The 24488-nt window shown below is 43.2% G+C and overlaps 1 protein-coding gene and 1 pseudogene across 4 annotated transcripts in view; one reads left to right on the forward strand and one right to left on the reverse strand.

Moving 5' to 3' along the window:
* Window positions 1–24488, reverse strand: part of USP42 (ubiquitin specific peptidase 42) — a 71926-nt gene that overhangs the window by 46180 nt on the left and 1258 nt on the right. Inside the window, exon 2 of one of the 4 annotated variants that reach the window (XM_072836959.1) lies at window positions 21697–21844. The gene's annotated coding sequence lies outside the window, so the exon portion shown is untranslated. Of the gene's footprint in view, window positions 1–592; window positions 1546–2447; window positions 2854–3676; window positions 3810–21696; window positions 21845–24488 lie in introns of those variants that run through there. The other 3 variants (XM_072836958.1, XM_072836961.1, XM_072836960.1) reach the window with 3 other exon arrangements.
* LOC140639200 (endothelial differentiation-related factor 1 pseudogene) lies at window positions 18343–18704 on the forward strand (annotated as a pseudogene).

Raw genomic sequence — 24488 nt, forward strand, 5'->3', positions numbered from 1 at the left:
GTCCAAAATGACTTGTTTGAAATATATTATTCAAAAAACAATAGGAAGTCACACATTTGAAAAGTTTTCCTGAAGAGGCTCATTTATTTGGTATATGTGACTTTTTAAACAAAGCCCGTAAGATATTACTGACATCAAATTTGAACATAAATACAGGTTAAAAAAGTAATTATAATTTTCTCTCTGAATCCTACTTTTAAATCTTAGGGCTACACTTAAGCATTTTCTATATGCTGGGCACTGTGTTAATCACTGAACATAGATTCACTTAATTTTCATAATGGACCTATGAGAAATTGGACAGAGTCCACAGGGTCTAGAAAATGGAGCAATTATAACCCAAACTTAGTCACCAAGTAGAACCAGGCACCTGGCCCAATATTCCCAGCAAGAGTTCCTTCTGGCTATACCCATCCAGTCAAGGGGATCCTTTTAGGAATGTAAACTGTCCAGTGACAACCAAATCCAGTGTGCCGCTCCTCTATAGATAACCGTTCTTTGAGGCGTGCCCTGACCGCCCCAGGTACAACATCCCGACACCCAGACTTGCTCCTGCCTGACCTAGGAACCGCTCCCCACGTTCCATTCCTACCTGCTCTCTCTGACTCTTCGCCTCCTGTTCTTTTTTTACCTCACTCTCTTCCATCCTTCCACCTCTGGCCAGTTACCACTTCCACTTCTCAGCTTAGAATTCATTTCCTCTGGGACACTTTCCTTGACAACATTTCTCACTGGGTTAGAACCCATCCTGCGAGCTCCCACAGCGCCCTGGCGCTGATTTCTATGGTAGCGCTACAGCACCCACTCCATGGCCGGTTTCACTCATTGCTCTCTGTCATACTTTTATTTCTATTTCCTGACCTGGCACACAGAAAGCTTGCCACACATGTGCTGAGCAAATGAATGAATTCTGAAGATAGGAAGTAACCAGTGTTTGCTTTTAGCACCAGTTTGTCCTGAGTGATTTATATACAGTATCTCATTTGTATACAGTATCTCATTCCTACTTTGAAGTAGGAACAGCCTTTTAAAACTTGTTTTAAAAAATATTCAATACAGTCAAGTGAAAGAATAAATACCAATGCGTACGCCACCTCAACAAATGCTGTGATGCACAGTTTGCTCACAGTGAGCTTCTTTTAAAATCCTCAAATTTGTTATAATTTTAAATGATGGCATGATTACAGTCCTCTGCCCCAAAAGCACAACCTTAAAAAATTTTTTGGAATCTTATGCAGAAATTAAAAAGTAGATGTCAGATTACATCTTAATAAAATAAGAAAAACGGAACTATTTTAAGTCAATCTATGATACAGGATCCTCATTCAGGAAGAAAGCTTGAGCTGTTTTATCCAAATAAAGTCTACACCATGAAACACAGTGGAGGCAAGCATGTGTAAGAAAACAAAGGAGGAGGAGGAAGACAAGGAGGAGCAAAACGAAGAAGTCAAAACAGCGTCCTGAGGAAAGGTTAATTTGGCCTCATTTACAATAACATTTACTAGAAAAAAACCTCAATTTTCCCAGGGTAAACATCCCTTCAGGACAATCATTAACAAATGACCAAATAAAACCATTTTACTTGTTCCAATTGCCTTTGGGGGCTGGGATGGGGGGTGGGGGGGTGGGGAGGCGGGCTCTTAAAAAAAATTAAGGAAAGCATACAACTCAATCATCAATAACCATATAGCATTATAATTCTAGGAAAACAAACCAAAACTATCCATTTGTCTTCATTTGTATATTCGGCCAATGAATGCTTACTTATCCTAAAACCATCAAATATCCAAACTAAATTCCATCTGCTACAGAGATATCCTTTCTAGAAGTCAAACAATGTTGCACAGGACCTAAGATTCATACAGTTAAAGAAGTTCTTTACTCTCAGTAAAGCTTCTAAACATTATGGTTATATCAGGACTTTTAAGCAGCTATTTCAGTGAAAAGTTAAAATTTCTCTCAGCATCTTCTAATGATACACAAAAAGTTATAAAAGCACGTTTGAAAAAAATGAGTACTTGAATCAAGGCTGGATGTGTGTAGAGGAATGAGACAAATGGAGTTCACAAATGCTTCCTTTGCCTTAAGTGCAATCTTTTATTTGGAAGGCTTAAAATTTTCAGTCCCTTATATGATATTTCTATCAAATAGCATATGCTTTTTTTTTTTCATTTAAAAAAAGAAAAGCGTATCTCTACTTTAAAATCACTGTGGCACTGCTCATAAAGGGGATAACATGAATACATGTAGAGAAGAAAATGATACAGTCTTCATAAACAACGTAATCCACGTTTTTGTGACATTTCTATTTAAAAAGAAAACACACAAGCTTTAAAAAGATAAAGCCTTGATTTCAATTATTTTTAGGTAAATAAAACGACTGGCCTTAAAGCTTTACAAACCAGGGTAGACTTGATTCAACGATAGGAAAAGAAAGTGAAACTGACCTTAAATAAAAACAAATAAGTAAAACTGATTATCCATATCCCCTGTGCACGATGAATGAACCCAGAGAGTAAAATTATCTTTAAAATTTACAACTCTCTTAAAAAATTTCGAGACGCCACAAAAACGTAGGAGAACCTATAATACCGTTGTTAACCTCGAAAGAGAGGTGTTAACTGAACACGTTCCTCAACCAGTTTCACTATTATCCGAGTGTCTTTACTTTAAATAACCAACATGTTTTCCCATAAACAAGTAAACCCTAAGGCCTCCCTGAATATAAAAGCGCCATTCAACAAAAGTGATCTCGACTGCATTCATTAGAACGAGGTTAAAGTCCTAGGATCGTAAAACTTCGGTCCCGTCAAATCTTCATTTCAAACATATGAAACTGATCACCCTCGTCCCCGACCCCCTCCAGGTAAGTCCGCTCTCCCTGCGCTGAAGATAAAGAACGCGACCGAGGCGCACACGCTCTGGGGGACGCGCCGCCGGGGCCGGCCCCTCCTCTCCCCTCCTCTCCCCTCCTCTCCCCTCCGCCCCTCCGCCCCCCCACCCCGAGGGTGCCCGCTCCGCCCCGGCGGCCGGCGTGGGGAACTCGGACACTCGGCTGAGGAGCCAGGTGGACCGCCTCGCGAGAGGGACCGGCGCGCCGCCGAGGGGCGCCGGGGTGGGAAAGTTTGTCTCCCTGGGGGCGCGGGGGGGGCGGGGAGGCGAGCCCCGGGCTCCGAGGGCCGCTCCGAGGGTGAGAGGTGGCAGCCACGCGGGGGGCGGCGGGCGGGCCGGGGACGCCGGGCTCCGCGGCCGGCACCAGCACACGCCCACCGCGGGCAGACCCATGCGGGCCAGGCCGCCCCGGAGCCGCCCGCCCGGCCCGGCCCACGGGCCGAGGGGGCGGGCTGGGGCCGGGTGGGGGTGGGAGGGCAGTGTCCATGGCAACCAGGGGGGTCTGGCCTCCCCGCGCAGCCCGGCTCTCCCGGCGCCCGACCGCCCCGGCCGCCGCCCCCTCCCCAGCGGCCTGGCCCGGCCGGCGGTAGCGGCGCTGCCACCGGCGCCGCGGGGTCCCGGGCGGCCCCGCGGCTGCGAAGGGGGCGGCAGGCGAGGGGCCGCGCCAGTCCCCTGCGGGCCGCGCCGGCTCAGGGGCGGCCTGGCCAGCTGCGGCCGAGGCGAGCGGGGCGCTCTGCGGGCCCCACGCCGGCCGGCGGCAGGCGGGAAGGAGGCGGGAGCTTACCTGACCCGGCTCGGCGCTCGCTCCATCCCCCTCGGCCGCCGCCGCCGCCGCCGCCGCACACAGCCCAGCCGCCCGGCGGGGGACAATGACGTGCCTCCATCCGGGCACCGCCGCCGCCGCCTCCGGGTCAGCGCCGCGCCCGCAGCGCCCCGCCGGGCCGCCAGGGGGCGCGCCAGGGCCGCGCCCGCACGCGCCGCCGCCCAGGGGCCGTCGCACAAGAGGCGCGGCGCGGAGCTAACGGGCCGGGCGAGCGCGGGAGGGGCGGTCGTCAAAGCGCCGCCGGCGCAGGCTGGCGCGCGCGTCACTGGAGCGCCGGGCGCCGCGGAAGGAGCGCGCTGATTGGCGGAGCCGAGCCGCGCGGCGCAGGCCAGGGCGGTCTTTCCCCGGAGCGGCCGGCGGGAGCGGAGCGCCCCGAGCGCGCGGCGGCCGGGTGGTCCGAGCTGCGCCCTCGCCGCGCCCTCGCCGCGCCCTCGCCGCGCCCTCGCCGCGCCCGGGCCCATCTGGCCTGCGCGGTGACGCGGAGGGCCAGGGTCCCCTGAACGGACACGGGTCCGGGAGAGCCTCGGCCTAGCGATCCAGCATTTAAGGACGCCGGAGCGCGCGGGCGCCAGTCGGGATTCCTAGGCACTCGGCGGGAAGGAGAGTTTGAAGGCTGGCCCTTGAAAAGAGCCCGTCACGACTGCACCTCCGCTCCAAGCGTTCCTCGCACTTAATGGGACAGCTAGACCAGCTCTGGCTCCCCAGTGCCGGGTGCCTACTCCCGAGCACTTACTGGGTTTCCGCGGCGAGATTCAGCGCTGCAGCTCCGCTTGTCTCGGATGGCTTCTCGGCTTTGATTAAGGACAGGGCACTCTCCTGCACTAATCCGAGCCCTTCCCACGGTCTAACGTCCAACACCGAGTCACACCCGACCCTAGCCGAGGCCACCTCCTCGCCACACCCATTCCCTCAGTATCCTTTCTGATGCTCTCCTCCTAGTCTCAACTCCCGTTCCACCGTTATTTTCCTGTGATCTCCTTCATCCTTCAATAACACAGGTCAAACGTTGCTCTCTTCAGAGCTTTCAGCCTCTTGCCCGCAGAATAGTCTAAACTCCTTCACCTGACACTGAAGCCTCAGTTACCTTTCTTCTTGTGTGGGTCCCAGCCATAGCAGACTTTTTTCCTACAAACACCCCATTCCTACATCTATCTGCTTGGGGAAGCCCTGCCTGTGCCTCCTCATGGAGCCCCGCTTGAATCCCCCATCAGAATCTCACTACTCCCCCTTAAAAGACTGCACATATTTTCATGGTGGCCCTTACTTCACTCTTGTTATGGAAAGAGATCACTTGTGTGATTAACAATATCAGTTGTGTGTTTGGAGCAGAACATTGAAGTACTTTGAAGAAACAAGGTGGGAAAAGGTGAATTCCAAACCTCCAAAATTCAGGGCTCATTTTGGGGATGAACACCACAACTTACTTTCTGATGAAGAATGGTTACGGAATTTCACCTCTGTGGCCCTTTCAGCACTAATGAGAGATCTGCAAGAGCAGAAAGGCCACAGGGATGGACTCAATAATTTACTTGCCTTCCCTCAAATGACTTTGAGATGTCAAATACAGAATAAGAAGGAATTAAAGAGCCAAACCCTTAATATTCACCTGACTCTTGTGGCAGTTCAAAACGCTTCCTTTGGAAGTCACACTAGATGTTTGGCTTCTAATTTCATTTTTCATTCTGCATTCTATTAACAAAGTTACCCCCAGAGTCCACCCCTTAATACAGTACCTGAGCAACTTAGATAGGAAGAGGGTTTGGGGTGTGTGTGTGTGTGTGTGTGTGTTTTGTTTTCTGTTATGTTCTAACCATCCCTTTTCATTCTCTACCAGAACAGGCTCTTAGAGGCAGGATCAGATGGGTGATGAGGTGGTGAACCAACTTGCCCCAAAAACTTGTTTTCTTCCAGACCAGAGCTTATCCAAAGTGAATCTGTTTGGAGATTTCACTTTGCCTCTGTTCTTCTGAACTTCACAGATTACTTAGCCCGTTGCCTTTACAAAAACTGTCTTTACGCCAGAAGCCAACTCACCCCAAATGCCCTCGCCTTCCAATCCAGATAAAGAACCAAAAGTAGTAGAATGATAGATTTTTTGAGAACCTCTAGACACTTAGCGAGCCTGTAGTGATGCTGTAAATGCCCTACCAGATCCTCTTTACTGGCTGATGCACCCATTCCCCTCCCAGCTGCTATGAGTGATAGCTGCTAATAACTTACAGCTGCCCCTTCTGACAGCTGTTCTTGGCTGAATGGGGGCGCTGCCTCACAGGGAGGTTAACCACGCCTACCACCCTCGTAGCCTACAACAATGTCCCACTGATAAATGAGTTTAGAAAGGCCTTGCCTCAACTTGTGACCAGCCCTTGTAGTGCAGTGCATACTCCAGAGCTCCGGTGGGATCAGAGAAAAGTTCGTCTTCCACTACATCCTAGGTTGACTCCTTTCCTTCCTCTCTTCCTCCCTTCTCTTTCTCCCCAGAGCACACTCTCGATATGTCACATGTATCTGAGTTCTGTTTCAAGCCCTGCTTCTAGGTAGCCTGACTAGACAGCAGGTACCAGAAAAGGTCCTAGGCAAGAGAGTCTAAGGATAAGATTCCAGGTGATATGTGATTCACCGATCTCCATGCAATTGTGTAAGACTCCCACCTAGGGGAAAGTGAGTTGGGAAATGGGTAGAAGGGCATGCGTTGGCTTATTCAATCTCTCTGGTGTTTGTGAACGTGAGGAAAACAGTCATTGGAAGAACTGTGAAATTCGATGACCATTGCTGCTTTGAAGAAGGAAAATGATAGGCCTGGGCTATTCATCATCAATGTAAAGCAAAGCATAAACGCCAGAGAGACGTTTTAGTGCCCCACCATAACCATCATCTGGAGTCAGAGGACAGGCTGGCAGTCCTAAGGACCAGGCTCAGGGGCCCACTTCGAAGAAGCCAAACTTTAGTAGTGATTGACTTCTCAGCCAAGGTCAGTCTCCAACACTGAAGTCAGGGCTCTAATAAAGAAGTGGTGGATTCCCAAGACTAGGGATAGGAACTTCAGATTGCTCTAAACTCTGGGTCTTCAGAAGTGACCCATCTTAGCCCCCCAACCTGAAGACAATGTAGAATCCTCAAGTGAGGCAAATACCCTACAAGACAATGCATTCTTTAGGATCTGCCCGAAGCCCCCATGGCCACTAGACCACTCACTAAGGTTAAGTCTCAGTATGGCCCAATTGGACAAGCATAAGTCTTACTTAGGGAGGAAAGGAATGATACATTGAAGGAGCTGTAGGACCTGCCTGTGTCTCTGCCTCTCCCTGTCTCTATGTCTCTCATGAATTTAAAAAAGAAAAGAAAAATAACAGTCACAAGAGCTAAAACAAAATGCTAAGGTATAAATAACAAACTTGAAAATTGTGCAGGACCCAGAACTCATGACCAAGTCCTAAAAAGCTTTCTTAAAGATTTTCTGGGGATGCCTGGATGGCTCAGTGGTTGAGTGTCTGCCTTTGGCTCAGGCCCTGGGATTCGGGATCAAGTCCCGCATCGAGTCGAGTCCCGCATCTGGCTCCCTGCGAGGAGCCTGCTTCCCACTCACCCTATGTTTCTCTCTCTGTGTCTCTCATGAATAAATAAATCTTTAAAAAAAAAAGATTTTCTGAATGAAGGGTTATACTTCAGTTTGTAAAGATTTTAAGGGTACTGTAACTGATGCCAAAGAAATTCTTTCCAGAATTCAATAAAATGCCTATAATATGAAGATTAAAATAAATTTACCAATGCAATGCAGTTAGTCCTAAAAGGACTCATGTGGCACTTACTAAGATGCTTGAATATTCATCTGGGCAATAAAGCCATTCATTAATACACTTCACACTTAACTGTATATGGCTCCCTTCTCTTGAAACAGCTCACACATTCATTGCCCAAATAAATACCCTCCTGCCATCTACTCTGGAAATCAGAGAGAGCAGTGATAATGTGCTAGTCCCCAACTTCAGTGAGCTTTTAGGATCTTTACATAAAGCAGGTGAGCAATGAGTGCCAATATTGCAGGAAGAAAGTGTAGGAGAAAACAGTATAGTGGGAGGGGCCAGATAAGTGGGAGGGGAAGTTCAGAGGAGGCTTTCCTGCAGGAGGCTCCCTGAGACTGAGCCCCTGCAGATCGACTGAGTGGCAATGTGCAAGGTGAAATTAGTAGGGGCAACCCAGAGCAGAGAGACACAGAAACAGATGGAGAGAGAAAGTCAAAAGAGAGGAAAGCAGAACTTGATAACCTAATTCACCTTGGTGAGTATCTAAAGGAAACTGGATCAGAACTGTGTCAGAAAAATTTCTCAACATAGGGTCAACTCACAGCGTGGTGGTAGCCAAAGGGAGAGGCTACCACCGAGCTCAGAGTTTCTCTGTTTGGAAGAGTGAAAATCGACATCCAATGATAGACTCAGGTCTCAACAGTTTTGTTTTTTTAGGTCTCAACAGTTTTGTTTTTTTTAAGATTTATTTATTTATTCATGATAGAGAGAGAGGCAGAGAGAGAGGCAGAGAGCCATTTAAAAAGGCTTTGTAAGGGGTGCATAGGTGGCTCAGTGGGTTGGGCAGCTGCCTTTGGCTCCAGTTGTGATCTTGGAGTCCCTGGATTGAGCCCCGTGTCCTACTCCCTGCTCAGTTTCTCCCTCCCCCCCCCCACTCCTGTTCTCTCTTGCTCATTCTCTCTCAAATAAATAAATAAAATATTTTAAAAATAAAAGGCTTTTTAAAAGTGAGATTAGTTTTAATAATATACTTGATTTAATCCAATACACCCCAAATATTATCATTTAAACATGTAGTATGAGCCACATAGCAGGTTGCTCACTAGCCACTAACATATTGGAGAGTAAAGGTCTGTATAATACTAATCATCAGAGTAGAAACTATTCTATATTTACTTGAGGGTAAAAGTTCTGTAGGGTACCTTATCAAGTGATAAAAACAAGTTACAGAGCAGTACATATATAAAAAACCCCAGGGGTGCCTGGGTGGCTCAGTAGGTTAAGTGGTCAACTCTGGATTTCAGCTCTGGTTATGATCTCAGGGTCTAGGATCAAGCCCCATGTTGGCCTCTGCACTCAGCAGGGAGTCAGCTTCAGGATTCTCTCTCTCCTTCTGCCCTTCCCCCTGCTCACACACACTCTCTCAAATAAATTAAAAAATCTTTAAAAAAGAAACCCAAACTCTTTAAGCATGATATCTTGAGTTCCTATGATATTTAATAACTTCACAGAAATTCCTTAGAGATCTTTCCATTGAAGACTATCATGCTACTTAAAGAGCATTTCTAATAATTTTTATTTCATTGCTTTTTTGAAGTGTGGTAAAATACAACATAAAATTAATCATTTTGACCATTTTAAAGATTTTTTATTTTAAGTAATCACTCTACCAAATGTGGGTCTCGAACTCACAACCCCAAGATCAAGAGTAACATTCCACTGACTGAGCCAGCCAGGTGCCCCTCAAAGTGTGTAATTTAGTGGCATTAAGTACATTCACAGTTTTCTGCAACCATTAGTTCTATCTAGTTCCAGAATTTTTTCAATACCCTGAAGTGGAAACCTACACATTAAGCAGTTACTCCCTATCTGCTCTTAATCTTGGCAACCATTAATCTTGTTTCTGTATCTGTGGATTTACCTATTCTAAGTATTTTATATAAAAGGAATCACACGGGCAGCCCAGGTGGCTCAGCGGTTTAGCGCCGCCTTCAGCCCAGGGCATGATCCTGGAGACCCCGGATTGAGTCCCACGTCGGGCTCCCTGCATGGAGCCTGCTTCTCCCTCTGCCTGTATCTCTGCCTCTCTCTCTCTCTCTCTCTGTGTGTGTGTGTGTCTCTGTGTCTCTCTCTGTCTCTCATGAATAAATAAAATCTTTTTAAAAATCTTGTTTAAAAAAATAAAATAAAATAAAATAAAATAAAATAAAATAAAATAAAATAAAATAAAATAAAATAAAATAAAATAAAGGAATCACACACCATGAGGTCTCTTATGTCTGGCTTCATTCGCATAGCATGTTTTCAAGATTTATTCACATGGTAGGATATATCAGTACTTCATTCCCTATTACAACTGAATAATATTCCACTGTATGGACATACCCCATTTTATTTATCCATTCACCTGCTGATGGACATTTGGATTATTTCCACCTTTTGGATGTCATGAATAGAACAGCTATGAACATTTATTTATTTATTTATTTATTTTTTTAAATTTTTATTTATTTATGATAGTCACACACACACAGAGAGAGAGAGAGAGAGAGAGAGAGAGGCAGAGACAGAAGCAGGCTCCATGCACCGGGAGCCCGACGTGGGATTCGATCCCGGGTCTCCAGGATCGCGCCCTGGGCCAAAGGCAGGCGCCAAACCGCTGCGCCACCCAGGGATCCCGCTATGAACATTTATATACAAGTTTTAGTTTGAATACCTGTTTTCAATTCTTTGGTGTATGTACCTAGGAGTGAAATTGCTGGGTCATATAGTCAATCTATGTTTAACTTGAGAAACCACTATACTATTTTTCACAATGACTGCACCGTCTTGCATTCCCAATACTTGAGGGTCCTAATTTCTTTACATCCTTGCCAACACCTGTTATTACTTTTTTTCTTTTCCTGGTGTATCATTGTGGTTTTACATTTCCCTAATGACTAATGATGTCGAGCATTTTTTCACATGCTCATTAGCCATTCATCTTTGGAGAAATGTCTATTCAACTAGTTTGTTAATTTTTAAATTGGATTATTTGCCTTTTTATTGTTGAGTTGTAAGAGTTGTTTATACTGGTTACTAGACTCTTATCAAATATAAGATGGGGATGGTGCCTAGCTGGCTCAGTCATTTAAGTGTCTGCCTTAGGCTCAGGTCATGATCTCAGGGTCCTGGGATGAAGCCCTACATCAGGTTCCCTGCTCAGTGGGGAGTCTGCTTCGCCCTCTGCCCCTCCCCCATCTTGTGCTCTACCCTCTCTCTCACTCTCTCAAATAAATAAATAACATTAAAAATATATATGATTGGGAGATAGTTTCTCTGATAGGGGTTGTTTTACTCTCTTGAGAGTGTCCTTTTTTTAAAAAAAATATTTTATTTATTCATGAGAGACACAGAAAAAGAGAGAGAGAGGCAGAGACACAGGCAGAGGGAGAAGCAGGCTCCATACAGGGAGCCCTATGTGGGACTCAATCCTGGGACTCCAGGATCATGCCCTGGGCTGAAGGCAGGCACTAAACCGCTGAGCCACCCAGGCTTCCCGAGAATGTCCTTTAAAACACAAAACTTTTTAATTTTAATGAAACCGAGTTTATTTTTTCTTTTGTTGTTTGTGCTTTTGGTGTGTTTTTAATAAATTCCCTTTATAATAAGGAAGTTCTCTCCTATTGCTAGTCTGTTGGGTGTTTTTCTCATGACAGAGTGTTAGATTTTTTTTAAAGATTTTTATTTCTTTATTTATTCATGAGAGACACACACACACACACAGAGGCAGAGACATAGGCAGAGGGAGAAACAGGCTCCATGCTGGGAGCCCGACATGGGATTTGATCCCAGGTCTCCAGGATCACATCCTGGGCTGAAGGCAGGCGCTAAACCACTGAGCTACTCAGGGATCCCCAAAGTGTTAGATTTTGTCAAATGTTTTTGCTGTATGAATTAATATGATCAGGAGGTTAAGGTTTTTTCCTCTTCCTTCTATTAATGTGGTGTATTGCACTAATTGATTTTTCACTTGTTCGTCCACTCTTACATCCTTTTTTAAAAGATTTTATTTATTTATGAGAGACAGAGAGAGAGAGAGAGGCAGAGACACAGGCAGAGGGAGAAGCAGGCAGCCAGATGTGGGACTCGATCCCAGGACTCCAGGATCACAACCTGACCTGAAGGCACTCAACCACTGAGCCACCCAGGTGTCCCCCACTCTTACATTCCTGAGAAATCCCATTTGGTCACATTTATAATCATTGTTTAGCTTGCTAGTATTTTGTTGAGGACTTTTGCATTTATATTTATGATATACACTGGTCTGCAGTGTCCTTGTGATGTTTTTGTCTGGCTTTAGTATCAGGATAATGTTAGCCTTATAGAGAGATAGAAACTGTTTCCTCCTTTTCTATTTTTTGGAAGAGTTTGAGAAGTATTAATGATAATTCTTCTATAAATATTTTGTAGAATTCAGCAGTGAAGCCATCTTGTCCTGGGATTTCTTTGTTGGGAGGTTTTGGATTATCAATTCAATATCCTAATTTGTTATACACCACATTAATAGAACATAATCTTCTCTCTTTTTTTTTAATTTATGATAGTCACAGAGAGAGAGAGAGAGAGAGAGAGAGGCAGAGACATAGGCAGAGGGAGAAGCAGGCTCCATGCACCGAGAGCCCGATGTGGGACTCGATCCCGGGTCTCCAGGATCGCGCCCTGGGCCAAAGGCAGGCGCCAAACCGCTGCGCCACCCAGGGATCTCGAACATGATCTTCTCAATTAATTCTGTCAAAGGCTTTTCCTTTGACAGAATCCAACTCATGATAAAAACATTCAATTCAGATTTTCTATTTCTTTATGAGTTAGTTTTGGGAGTTTGTATGTTTCTAGTAATTTGTCCATTTCATCTATGTCATACTTTGTTGGCATATAATTATTCATAGTATTCTTTTATAATGCTTTTTTTGGTAAAGTCAGTAGTAAGATCCCCATTTTCTTTCCTGATTTTATTGAGTCTTCTCTCTTTTTTTCTTAGTCGATCTAGCTAAAGTTTTGTCAATTTTATTAATCTTTTCAAATACCTAAATTTGGTTTTATTGATTTTTTTTTCTGTTGTTCTGATCATGATTTCATTTATCTTTACTCTAACCTTTATCTTTTCCTCTCTCTGCTAACTTTGGACTTAGTTTGCTCTTCTTTTTTTAGTTCCTTAAAGTATAAGCTATATATTTAAGACCTTTCTTTTAAATATAGACATTATAGCTATAAATTTCTGTTTTCACCGCATGTCACAAGTTTTGATTATTTTTGTTTCTGTTCATTTCAAAATATTTTCTAATTTATTTTGTGATTTCTTCTATGATCAATTTGTTATTTAAGAATGTATTGTTTAGGAGTGCCCAGGTGGCTTAAGTCGGTTTAGCATCTGCCTTTGGCTCAGGTCAGGATCTCACGGTCCTGGGATTGAGTCCTGCATCAGGTTCCCTGCTCAGCAGGGAGTCTACTTCTCCCTCTGCCTTTCCTCCCTGCTTGTGATCTGTCTCTCTCTAAAATAAATAAATAAAATTTTAAAAAAGAATGTATTGTTTAGGGGTGCCTGGGTGGCTCAGTGGGTTAAATATCTGCCTTCAGCTCAACTCATGATCTCAGGGTCCTGGGATTGAGGCTCCAGCTGGACTCCCTGTGCCCCTTCCCCCACTTATGCTCTTTCTCTCCCTCTCCCTTGTCTCTCTCTCTTTCACAAATAAAAATTTTAAAAAAGAATGTATTGTTTATAAATAAACTTTATATATAAAAATATGTTAAAACATATATTATATATAAAACTTGTGTGTATATATATATATTTTTTTATTATTATTATTTTTTAAGTGTGCCTGGCTGGCTCAGCAGGAAGAGCATACAATTCAATGTGGGGCCATGAATTCAAGCCCCATGTTGGATGTAGTGATTACTAAAAAAAAACCCAATAAACTTTAAAAATACATTTTAAAAAAGAATATTGTTTAATTTACACATTTTGTGGATTCTCTAGTTTTCCTTCTAAATTTCTTGTTTCATTCTATTGTGGTCAGAGAAGATATTTTATGTGATTCCATTTTTAAAAAATTTATTGTGACTTGTTTTGTGGCTTAACATATGATTTGCCCTGGACAATGCTGGCATATGGTTTTGTTCACTTCCTTCATGTCCCCACTGATTGTTTGTCTAGTTACTTTATTTATTATTGTAAGTGAGGTGTTTAAGTCTCCAAACTATTCTTGAAGAACTATTTCTCTGTTCTATTCTGTCAACTTTTTCTTCATATATTTGGGGGCTCTGTTAGGTATCTACATAATTGTTATATCTTCTCAATGCATTCACTCTTCTATCATTAAATAATACCCTTCATTGTCTCTTAGAACAGTTTTGATTTAAAGTCTACTTCAGGGCAGCCCGGGTGGCTCAGTGGTTTAGCGCCGTCTTCAGCCCAGGGCGTGACCCTGGAGGCCCGGGATCAAGTCCCACGTTGGGCTCCCAGCATGGAGCCTACTTCTCCCTCTGCCTGTGTCTCTGCCTCTCTCTCTCTGTCTCTCGTGAATAAATAAATATTTAAAGAAATAAAGTCTACTTCAGGGGCACCTGGGTAACTCAGTGGTTGAGCATCTGCTTTTGGCTCAGGTGGTGGTCCTGGGATCCTGGGATGGAGTGCCCCATGGGGAACCTGCTTCTCCCTCTGCCTATATCTTTGCCTCTCTGTGTGTGTCTCTCATTAGTAATAGTAGCTTTTATACTCACCTGTAATTACCTTTACCAGTGTTTTTTATTTTTTTGTATAGCTTCAAGTTACTATCTAGTATTTTTTCATTTCAGTTTGTAGCACCCCCTGTAGCATTTCTTGTAGAGAAGATCTACTAGTAACAAACTCCATCAGCTTTTGTTTCTTCAGGAATGTCTTAATTTTGCCTTCATTTTTGAAGGATAGTTTTGCCAGGTATAGAATTCTTGGTTGACAGGTTTTGTCTTTTCAGCACTTTAATTATGTCAACCCCACTGCCTACTGGTCTCCATGGCTTCTGATGAGAAATCTACTGTTAATCTTGCTGAAGATCCTTGTATGTTATAAGTTGCTTCTTCCCCTGTCTCAAGATTCTTTTTTTCCTTCTTGTCCTATGTCTTGGTGTGTTTAAATATGTGTTCATTCTACTTGAGTTCACTGAATTTTTAAAAAAGATTTTATTAATTATTTGACAGAGAAGGGGCACAAGCAAGGGGAGTAGCAGGCAGAGGGAGAGGGAGAAGTAGGCTCCCTGGTGAGGAGAGAGCCCATTGTGGGGCTCAATCCCAGGGCCCTGGGATCATGACCTGAGCCAAAGGCAGATGCTTAATTGACTAAGCCATCCAGGAGCCCTCACTGAGTTTCTTGAATATATGGATTCATGTTTTTTTTTTTTTTTATCAGATTTGGAAAATTTTCCATAATCTTTTTTTCAATTATTCTTCCTGCCCCTTTCCTCTCTCTTTTCTCCTTCTGGGACTCCCATTATGTATATGTTACTCCACCCACCGGTCACTTAGTCTTTGTTCATTTTTTTCATTGTTTTCTCTTTCTGGTTCTCAGGTTGAAATATTTCATCAGACCAATTTTCACATTTGCTGATTCTTTCATTTGCTCAAACCTGCTGTTGAACCACTTTACAAATTTTTTCATATCAGCTATTGTACTTTTAAGCTCTAAAATTTCTGTTTTAGGGGTCCCTGGGTGGTGCAGCGGTTTGGCGCCTGCCTTTGGCCCAGGGCGCGATCCTGGAGACCTGGGATTGAGTCCCACGTCGGGCTCCCGGTGCATGGAGCCTGCTTCTCCCTCTGCCTGTGTCTCTGTCTCTCTCTCTGTGTGTGACTATGATAAATAAATTAACACCTTTAAAAAAATAAAATAAAATTTCTATTTTATTTCCTTTTTTATAATGTCTGTTTCTTTATTGACATTCCCTATTTGTTAAGACATAATCCTTCTGGTTTTCTTCAGCTTTTTTATATTCCCTTTAGCTCTTGGAGCATAGTTAATATAGTTGCTTTAATGTCTGTATTTTCTCAAGGATAATTTCTGTTTGTGATATTTTGATTTATTATTTTAAAAATATTTAGTTTCCATCTCCATTCCTGGCAGAGGGCTCCTAAAACCCTTGTAAATTCCTAAGTGATAAAAGCAGTAGGAGCATCTTTTGTTCTAAAGAGTTGACTCTGGGTGGGCTCCTGGATAGCTCCTGCATGGGAGCTGGCCATCTGAAAAACCAAGCCATGACGAAAACCTTGGAAAGGGGCTGGAAGTGGAGTTAATAATTGATCATGCCTATATGAGGAAGCCTCCCTAAAATTCCAACAGTGTGGGGTTCAGAGAGCTTACATGTTGGTGAACACATTTAAGTACTAGGAGGTTGATGCATCCCAACTCCATGGGGACAGAAGCTTCTGTGCTTTGGACCTTCTCAGACTTCATACTATGCATTTCTTAATCTGGCCAGCCATCTGTATCCCTTATCATATCTTTTAATAAACTGGTAAGTGTAAACTGAGTTCTGTGAGCTGTTCTAACAAATAATTGAATCCAAGGTTGGGAGGCAGTCACAAGAACCTCTGATTTGTAGCCAAGTTAGATAGAACTTGTGGGTAACCTGAAGACCTACTAATTGCCATTGGCATCTGAATTGGGGGGGGGCATTCTCATGAGAGTGGGCCCTTGACTTGTGAGATCTGACACTATTGATAGTGTCAGAATTGAGTTAGAATGTGGGACACCCAGGTAGTATCACATAATTGCTTTGGTGTGGGAAAAAACACTGAATATCTGGTGTCAGAAGTGTTTTAAGTGTGGTCTTTGTGTGAGAGTAAAGGAGAAACACAGTAAAGCAATAGTGCAGATTTCTCCCTATTCATTGTTCAGTTTTTTGATCCTGGGAATGGGCCATACTTTGTTGTGTCTTTGCATACTTCATACTTTTTTTATTAAAAACTGGATGGAGGGATCCCTGGGTGGCGCAGCGGTTTGGCGCCTGCCTTTGGCCCAGGGCGCGATCCTGGAGACCCGGGATCGAATCCCACATCGGGCTCCCGGTGCATGGAGCCTGCTTCTCCCTCTGCCTGTGTCTCTGCCCCTCTCTCTCTCTCTGTGTGTGACTATCATAAATAAAAAAAAAAAAAAAAACTGGATGGACATTTTGGTGTATTCTAGGAAGAAAAGAAAGAAAGAAAAGAAAAGAAAAGAAAAGAAAAGAAAAGAAAAGAAAGAAAGAAAGAAAGAAAGAAAGAAAGAAAGAAGAAAGAGAAAGAAAGAAAAAAGAAAGAAAGAAAGAAAGAAAGAGAAAGAAAGAAGAAAGAAAGAAAGAAAGAAAGAAAGAAAGAAAGAAAGAAAGAAAGAAACTCCCTCGTTCTTTGCAGATTAGCTCTGTGTTGGGGCATTCCTTCAACAATTAACCAGGCTGTTTACACTCTGCCTAAGCCTTCATTTTCTGTTTATGCAGAGTCTAAAGACCAGTCAGTGGTGAAAGCTTATGATCTTCCCAGGTCTTTTGTGAGCGTGCATCCTGCCCTGGCCATGCATATGGATTTCTAGGTCCTCCACTGTGTGTGGGAGTCTTTCAAAGCCCTTTTCACCAAAGTTTCTCACTCTCTAGCTTTTCCTCCCCAGCTTTCGGAATGTCTATTATTTATCTCAACCATTATTTCTTGCCCCAGACAGCATTTGGATTTCATTCTTTTCCAGGAGCATCCTCCATGTAGCCATGGGCATCTTTCCACCCTGAGAGAGTTCTGGATTAGGAAGAACAAAAGCAGGTCCCTTGTGTGTCAGCTCTTCAGAGGACCCATAGACAAGTTGAAACAGACCAGCAGAATTTCTTGATCAAAGTCTCCTGAAGTTTTGGACTAGATGTGCACACTGGGAATGGTGGCTGCCTTTGAGACTGCTGCTGCACTGGGAAAGGATGGGGTAAGACTAAGTTAAAATGCCAGATCCTCATCCCCGCTGGTTTCAGTGACCTTTCTCATGATTAAGCATTTGCCTCATGGCCATAAACCTTTGACTTGGGACGCCTAGGTGACTCAGTGGTTGAGTGTCTGCCTTCAGCTCAGGTCGTGATCCTGGAGTCCCGGGATTGAGTCCCACATTGGGCTCCCTCAGGGAGCCTGCTTCTCCCTCTGCCTGTGTTTCTGCTTCTTTCTCTCTGTGTCTCTCATCAATCAATCAATCAATCAATCTTAAAAAAATAAATCTTTGACTATCTTCTAGAGTTTTGATAAAGTTGATTCTGACAGTTTTTACCAGGATTTTCAGTGTTAAGGGGGATTTTCAGTGTTATGGGGAGAAAGAGCCCCTGGAAATCTGTACTCTACCATTTTTGCTGACATCACTCTTAAGAATTTTTTTAATGCTAATTTTTTGCTTGGACATAATATATAAGTGTTACACATGCAAAATATGAGAATTGTGGTCACTGGGAGTCTTCAGAGAGTTCAAGGAGCCATTAATTCTGATACACCATTTTCCCCACTTTCTTGAGAAAATTGTGGAAACTATACACACCAAAGTGACTTTGCATTGTTTTGTTATTAAAATTGAGAGTGATCATTTCATTTGAAGAGAAGGATGGCTAAAACAGAGTTGGGGACTGTAGCCTTCCCATGAACATAAGGAGATGATATGGAAGTCAGAAGACAAATGCAGAAAAGAGTGGTGATGCATAATGGCATGAACTTTCAAAGGAAGGAGAGGAAACATACCATACAAAGGATCATGTAACATCTTAAATTTAAAATAACTTCTATCAGGAAGCAGCCAAGCAGTGAAGGAACATTGCAGGCCTAGTTCTCGAGCAGTTGCCCCGGAGCCACCAGATGGACAGCCAGACCTACGTGACTGCCATGGCCAAGAACAACTGGGACATGGTGACAGTCCTGTGAAGAAAGGGCCCTAAATCCAAGCAGGCCATCTTAGCATCTCAGAGATGAGGAGAAGATGTGGAGATTTCCAAGAATGGGCTGCTGACCAGAACAAACAGCATTTGATCACCAAGACTATGGCCAAGCTGGATCATTATCAGGTGGCCCTAGAGGTGGGCAAGGTGATCCAGCAGGGCCAGCAGAGCAAGGGGCTGACTCAGAAAGACTTGGCGATGAAAATCAATGAAAAGCTTCAGGGCATAGTGGACTACAAGAGTGGACAGGCCATTCCTAAAAACCAAGTTCTGGGCAAAATTCAAAGAGCTATTGGCTTCAAGTTCTAGGGGTAGGATACTAGGAAGCCAACCAAAAAAGGGGCCAAGGGCAAAATGAACACAAAGCCTGGAAATCAGTATGTTCCTTCTGATCTCATCTGGCTGGTTGCCCTTGACCACCAGCTCTAGCATGGGTCTCTTCACGTGGCTGAGTGGAACATGGGGCATTAGCCCTACCCAGGAACCCTCCCTACCATACCTGGTGTCAAACAAACAACCTTGCAGAGTAAAAAATAAGTAAGTAAATAAATAAAATAACTTCTATCTATTCAGGAATAAAACCATAATGTGTGTTATTACCATAATGATTACATATGGTTCTTGTGTTTTGGACCAATGTAGAAACACAAGAATAAAAATAAAATGAGAGAGAGAATCAATATAATCAATAGAAATCCAATTAGAGTCTAAAATGTTAGCTGATTTAAAAAGACACATATATATATTAAAAAAAAGATACATATATAAATCAGGGGCAGCCTGGGTGGCTCAGCAGTTTAGTGCTGCCTTCGGCCCAGGGCATGATCCTGGAGACCTGGGATCAAGTCCCACATCAGGCTTCCTGCCAGGAGCCTGCTTCTCCCTCTGCCTGTGTCTCTACCTCTCTGTGTATGTCTCTCTCATGAATAAATAAATAAAATATTTTTTAAAAAGACACATATATAAATCAAATGATCTCCATAAATCAACAAGAACAACTCAGAACATGTTATGAGCAGTGACTCTCATCACAGTAGCTGAAACAAATAGCAAATAATAAATAACAAACTGAAATAACTCACAGGAAGAATGTGATCAAACATAACCAAGGGAAACATGTCAAATGCCAGGGTTATAACTCAATATTGAACCAGTATCATGTGTCCCCAAATTAGATTGTGACTGTGATAAAACTGATTGCAAAGAGATTCTTCCTTGAACATAATAAATTGGTTATAAACTAAATATATAAAACCTGTTAATTAAGTTATGAGTGTAATGTAATGAATCCCAAGAGGATTCCTTCCGGAAGTTAGTGAAAATGTTGTAAATGGCTCTCTGGACTATAAACATTAAATTATGATTACAGCTATGCACACAAGCGATCTTCTCTCCCCAATCCCCCAACAGTTCACGCTTTTATTCACTCATCAATTTTCCATTAAGTGTGTCCCTTGAGCATATAAGTGTGTGTATGACACAGAGAAAAATGAGGAGTCAGAGACATATTTGGGTAGGAAAGAAGTAGAATTGGCTCTAAAAAGTAACATCTAGCACAGCCCAGGTGGCTCAGCAGTTTAGCGCCACCTTCAGCCCAGGGGTGTGATCCTGGAGACCTGGAATCGAGTCCCATGTCAGGCTCCCTGCATGGAGCCTGCTTCTCCCTCTGCCTGTGTCTCTGCCTCTCTCTCTCTCTTTCTCTCTCTCTCTCTCTCTCTCTCATGAATAAATAAATAAAATATTTTTTTTAAAAAGTAACATCTACAATAAAGTGTGCTTAGGGCTCTGGGGTGTGGATACAGGCACTAGGAAAGTGCAGAATGGAGGGCCCTAACATAGGGGGATGAAGGGAGAGCTGTGAGGGGAGCATTATGGACTGAATCATGTCCTCCTAAAATATGTTGGTGTCCTAACTCCCACTACCTGAGAATGGGACCTTATTTGGAGACAGGGTCTTTACAGAAGCAATCAAGTTCTTTAAAAATGAGGTCCTTGGGAATCCCTGGGTGGCTCAGCGGTTTAGCGCCTGCCTTTGGCCCAGGGAGCGATCCTGGAGTCCTGGGATCAAGTCCCGCGTCAGGCTCCCGGCATAGAGCCTGCTTCTCCCTCCTCCTGTGTCTCTGCCTTTCTCTCTCTCTCTCTCTCTTTCTCTCTCTCTCTCTCTCCCATAAATAAATAAATAAATCTTTTAAAAAATGAGGTCCTTAATGAGGGCCTTAATCCAATGACTGTCTTTATAAAAAGGGGGAATTCGGACACAGACATACTCTCATGGGAGAACACCATGTGAAGATGAAGGCAGAGATTGGGGTGATGCTTCTATAGGCCATGGGAACATGAGTGATGGCCAGCAAATCACCAGAAGCTGGGAGAGATGCATGGAACAGACTTTCCCTCACAGCCTCAGAGGAACCAACCCTGTTCACACTCTTACCTTGGGCTTTCAGAATCCAGAACTGTAAAAGGATTCATTTATCCTACTTAAGGCTTCCAGTCTGTGGTAATTTGTTATGGCAGCCCTAGCAAACTAATACAAAGGGAGGGAGGTAATATGTTATGTGTAAATGCAACACATCACATTTCATTACAGACCTGAGTGATAAGTAATAGGAAGTCAGGTGAAGTGGGGCTGAGGCAGAGGAATGTTCTGGTCAGAAGGAACCAGATATGCATTTAGTAATCCTGTTTTTAAATTGTCTATATCTTATAATGCTCTCACATCTTAAAAAGCTTGCTGGCCTGTAGAGAATGTCCCTGCCAGGGCTGGGATAGCCAAATCTTAAAGATAGCAAAGTGCTTGATCAACCAGTGCAAACCAACCAATCCCAAGTATACAGACCCAGCCACCTCCTTATCTAATGATAACATACAAGCCAATATTTCCTCTGCCCTAAATCATCCAGGGCTAGGTACCAGACAACTAGAGACCACCCCTATAGCCCAAAGCCTCCTGGAATTATTCCAACTAGCCAATCCTAAACTGCTGACTCCATGCAGAATAGAAACCCAAAAAAAGATCCTGGCTCATGCTTCCCCCTCACTCTGGTCTTCTGCCACCTGACCAACACCTGGTACTTCCCCTGTGGCCCTGCATGGCATGTGGTGATCCCGCCCCACCCCCACCCCCGCCGGGACCTGTGAGTACAACAGATTTCTTCCTTCCAAGCCTCATATTTGTTTCCTCCTGTGGCTGCACTAACTTTACCATACCACATTCAACATTTGTGTTCTTAGGTTTCCAGGAGAGGTGTGGGGGTGGGGGGAAAACCAGGGGAGAAGGGAAGCATAATGTCTAACTCACCTTAATGAGTAATGAAGACACAAAATCACACACTCGCAGAAGAAATCTTTCTGCCTGGGTTCTAATGGCAAAAGACCAATGAACACTACCACCAGGGTCAGAGTATCTGAGCGGATGTCACCCAGTGGTGGCAGGAAAGATCAGCCTCCTAGGAGCAAAGATGAAGAATCATCATTAGGAACAGTTATTAATACCAGCAAATGGTTGAGAGGTTCCTATGCCGCAGGCACCTCTTCTTTATGATTTAAATATATTAATTCATTTATTGTGTACAACAAGACTATGAAGTAGGTATAATATTTCAATTTTACAGATCAGAGGTTAATTACTTTGTTCATAATGTCACAATTAGTGTCAGAACATATATTCCTCAGCATTAAACTGTACATACACAGATTTACTGTAAAACTGGAAATGGGGGCTTGAGACAGAGGGGATTTTCTAGGTAGACAGGACAGCATACATAAAGGCTGAAATAAAAGACAATAAGGGGGAGCACCTGGGTGGCTCAGTCAGTTAAGCATCTGCCTTTGGCTCAGGTCATGATCCCAGAGTCCTGGGATGAAGCCCCACATCAGGCTCCCAGCTCAGTGGGGAGTCTGCTTCTCCCTTTCCCCCTACATCCCGCTTATGCTCTTTTGCCATCTTTCTTTCTCAAATATAAATAAAATCTTAACAAAAAGACAGTAAGGGAAGAAAGAGCTCAGTATGCAGATTATCTTCAGGAGCTGTTGGAGAAAATCCATAACTCTTTCTGAAAAATGTCTCAGCTTAGTACAATAAAGAATTAAAGAAGTTTCGCTATTACCGGGATGGTTTCTCTGATCTCAATGTTGTCAATCAGTGTCTGTGATGGGATGAAGTCTCCAAGAGTTGCTTGCAAGGTAATAAGTACATTAGAGCTAATCAAATAATATATTAATAGCATATGCTATTGTGATACTATTGTATACAAGGTACACCCTCTATATAATCTATATGACTTTACACATGCTAACTCATTAATTATGTTAAAAAACACTATGAGAGAGAATTAGATGCCCATTTTACCAAAAATGAAAAGAGAATGGTTTAAAAACAAATAAAACCAGGAAAGTGCCACCAGGCAAATGAATGGGGTGGAGTCATTGGCATAAAAGGTGGCAATGGTAGTCAGAAAGAGGGCATCGTGGGCAATACAAATCCATCTTTCCTGGTATATCTGAAAATATTCTTCAACTGTGTCCAACTCTGTTATAGAAGCTCTGCATGTTAGTATTTAAAAGGCAGGAATAAAAAAGTTCCTGAAGTAAAATCATTGACTGAAAAAGCAAGTTTTTGAACAATACATACAATATGTAATAAGAATTCAAAAACTAAAGTCCAAAATATTATATGCTTTCTATGGGAATATGTCTATGCATGTAAATGAATAGAAAGAGATTTGGACAAATAGAAAATGAGAAGCGCTTAATTCTCAAAAGGGAAAAGAAGATGGGCTAGAGTATAGTCAAATGGAACTTGACTTAAATGCAATGTTTTAATTTTTTCCAGAAGAGTTTACATATTCCTTGTATAGTACTATTAATAAAAATTTTGTTTGGCCAAAGATCTGATTTTGTTTTGGCTTTCACTCTATTCATCTAAATTAACCTTGAGAAGGCAAGTGTTTGATTTCAGAAATGCACCCTTAAGGCATTGGTGAGCATAACAAAGAAAATGCTTAGAGGTAATTATAAAAGATAATATACCAAAAAAAATTTCAACAGTGTAAAACTTTAGAGGTTCGTTCTAAGATTCCTAGCCAGCAAATTTAATGTGTTTGCTCCAGGAGAAGCTACTTTGTACAGCTACCGGGAACGGGTAGGTAATAAATAATACGAAGTTCCTTTTCACAAACGTGTCCTTACACTTTTATGTTAAGAATTTATTAAGAGGAGTCATTCCAGCATTAAAATGTTTTAAGTGTTCCTCTGAGCAATAAACTCATTCATTAACACATTTAACTGCAGGGTCTTCTTTATGAGTTTGCACATAAGTGAGAGAAAAAAAATGATTGGTCAGACATCAAGAGTTCTTGCACTGTCAGGTTAGGAAGGGAAAGAGGTGCGAAGGAGACGAGAAAGATGGGTAGCAAAGAACCCGGTGAAATGGGGGCTGGAGCAGGCAGTGTGGAACACAGGTGGAACAGCAGATGTGGGAGTGAGGGTTTGGAGAGCCTGGTGGCCTCCTCAGCTCAGAAAAATATATATCGCAGAGTAAGGCTGGATAAAAAAGGAAGACCGAAGGAGAGACCATTCCTTGGGCTTCGTGATTCCTGGTCTGAGTGATGTCCTTTAATGTCTGGCAGATAGAATCAAACGTCCTGGGATGCCTGGGTGGCTCACCGGTTTAGCGCCTGCCTTTGGCCCAGGGCGTGGTCCTGGAGGCCCGGGATCCAGTCCCACATCAGGCTCCCTGCATGGAGAGCCTGCTTCTCCCTCTGCCTGTGTCTCTGCCTCTCTCTCTGTGTCTCGCATGAATAAATAAATAAAATCTTTAAAAAAAAAAAAAGAATCAAACATCCTTAGGGAGAAAGCTGAAAGCATCATCTCTAACAAGGCAAAATACAAACAAGGAATAAAAGTTATTGAAAGATACAAAGGATCAAGTACTTCTGTGTGATTTATATGCCTTAACTCATGAGGACCTACAACCAACTTGGGAGTTTGGTACCATTAATAATTCCATGTTACAGCTAGGAAAATGAGGCAGGAAGTTAAGAAACTATTTTAACCCACCAGTACCACCTTTGCCAGAGATCCTAAAATATT

Source organism: Canis lupus, chromosome 8 (assembly GCF_048164855.1).
Source record: "Canis lupus baileyi chromosome 8, mCanLup2.hap1, whole genome shotgun sequence".
Classification (NCBI taxonomy): Eukaryota; Metazoa; Chordata; class Mammalia; order Carnivora; family Canidae; genus Canis; species Canis lupus.